A 2,510-nucleotide genomic window follows, 5' to 3' on the forward strand; every position below is an offset into this window, starting at 1 on the left:
AATTTAGAGCAAGCTAGTGTATTATTTTCAATTCCTGTTTTTGAGTTCTGCAGATTCTACTGTTTGTTCGTAAATGCCCAAACCTTTCTAGAAAAGCTTTTGGTTCCTCCTACATTGTACATTCAAACCATAGGGTCATCCTTCTTGCAACCTTCTTATAATACTCTCCATGCCTTTGCAGCATCCATGATTTCTAAATTCTAGAACCCCATTGCTTTCCAAGGTATGCATAGGACAGATGGCCTTAAGGCCTCTAGTCACTAATCTAGAGTACGAAACTAGAATACAAGATGACATACATTGCCCTCTTTTGACAACATGAGAATGAATACACAGTTTAACCTACAAAAATATTATGTCTTAAAGAAACATAATACATTACAATGAAAGTTACATACAACAACACAACTATTTTCAGGGGATGCAAGTTACTCCATTTCATTTGTAAGTCCAAGAACTCTACAAAGGTACATCAAAAATTTATCAGCACCCTCTTTATTTAAATGATCCAAATCCTTGTTTAAATACCTGGAGTTGTATAAACAACACAATATTGTATATAAAAAAGAATTTGTGTAAGAAAATGCTTAGCTTTGGGGGAAGGGAAAATTTTAATCGAGATGTTCCATAGATAAAATTAATTTTCGTAGCTTAGTTGATGCGTTTGCCAATACATAAATTCCAAACTTACAATTTCTTTCATAAATGTCACCTGTTTTGATAGCATTTCTGGCAGCAAGAAGAAATTCATTAATAATCTGAGGAATCTCCTCAAGTTCTAGAGCTCGAGGAGTGGAAAAGTTGGAATGATATTTGCCATTGGGTAAGATAGTCTTTCCTAATAATTTTATATTAGTTGATGAGACAGGGGCCTGGCCATTGGGTTGATAATCTGCAATTCATACACCCACTCAGTGTTTTCAATCCAAAATAATTGACACCAAATTTTTCAAAAAGCAAACTATTACATCTAGGAAAATACTGATATAACATGAATATCCATTATAAAGGAGGCTGATGGAATGCGGGTAAACCCCGATCGAGATAACTCCAATTGAGCAAGCCCCAATTTCAAAAAAACCTAATTCAGGTAAAACCATTTGAGAAACCCTAATTCATAAAAACCCCAAATCAGCAAACCCCTGAAAGCCCCAAATAGAAATTTTTTTAAGCCTATGCAGATCAAAAGGAGGCAAACTTAATTATCTTTCGTTCAGACGACATATTTCTCTTGCATATTGGTGAGGTCTTCCTCGTTCTTCTTGTTGTTGATGTTTTCGGTCATCTTGGACCGTTGGTAATAAAGGACAATGAGATATCTATTGGCAACATTGAAGCCTAAGAGGTGATTGACAATGTTCTTGGCATCGTATATGTCTTCATAAATGACAAAGGCGGTCTTGTAGGTATCCTTGTTGACGTTGATTTGGATCTTCCTGATGGCTCCATATTTTTGAAATATGTCATATGTTTCCTACGATGTTATGTTGAATGGCATGTACCACACATACACAACCCTGTTCACCTTCGGCAGCAGCTGAGTATTGTCCTTCCTCAAGTTTATGCTCAGCTTCACTTCTTCTAAGCTCTTTCCTTCCACCAATAATCAAATGTAGGACTCTGTGAATCGATGTTACCTACTGCCCTGAAACAACAAATACCCACTATATAACGTGAATACATGAGGGTAAGAGACTATAAGTTGTCATTACCTATTTTGTATCAGAAGATACCATGGCCAACTAAAGCCAAGAAATATGGTACAAGTGGGTACATGAATTAATGGATAGAAATGCAATGCATAGCAAAGCATGGATATACTTACCCACATGGGAAACACTTTTAGTATGCCAAATCTGAGAGAAGAAAATGCCTCCTCTCTCATGGACAACATTGACAATGGGTTTCAAAGCCTCCACCTGCTCCTCCCTCCAAATTCCAAGTGTATCATAGCACCTGTCAGTTGCACACCTCATAATGCCCATCATCATTTGGCTTTCTAAAATGATCTAATTTTGACCTTTAAGACATTCATAACCAACACTTTTGGTTATAACTATTGTGACATATAGAATGTTAACGTACCTTTTGGTAGAGTCAGAGACACCAACAACTTCTACAATGGGAAGAGCCCAAGGTTGGTTCTATAGGAATAGTATAGGATTATGTGCAGTTGGGACATGAAATTGTAGGATCTCTATCTGGTTAATGGTGACAAAATCACCCTGCCAAACTCCTCTCCAGCGTTATCAAACTCAACTTATGTTTTCAAAATGAGTACAAGGGGAATGATTGTTTATGCCTAATTACTTCTTTCATTTTACTATACATACCAGTTGAAAGGATCTCACATAGAAATAATACTTTTGCCATGACGACAACTGATTGTGTGTTCCACACTCTTTTATTCCTTGCATTCTGAATTCATTCCTTAGCCAAATCAGGCACTAGAAGAGACCTCTTATTCATCCTACCAAAGCCTCCAATCTTTTGAACAAAACCTTTCCCTG

At 36.7% G+C, this 2,510-nt stretch overlaps 1 pseudogene; it reads right to left on the minus strand.

Moving 5' to 3' along the window:
• Positions 1-1,198: 1,198 nt before the first annotated feature.
• LOC149192265 (splicing factor 3B subunit 6-like protein pseudogene) lies at positions 1,199-1,976 on the minus strand (annotated as a pseudogene).
• Positions 1,977-2,510: the final 534 nt, after the last annotated feature.

The sequence above is a fragment of the Pinus tabuliformis genome, chromosome 2_2 (genome assembly GCF_031772625.1).
Source record: "Pinus tabuliformis cultivar Carrire ecotype Pingquan chromosome 2_2, CPIR1, whole genome shotgun sequence".
NCBI lineage: Eukaryota > Viridiplantae > Streptophyta > Pinopsida > Pinales > Pinaceae > Pinus > Pinus tabuliformis.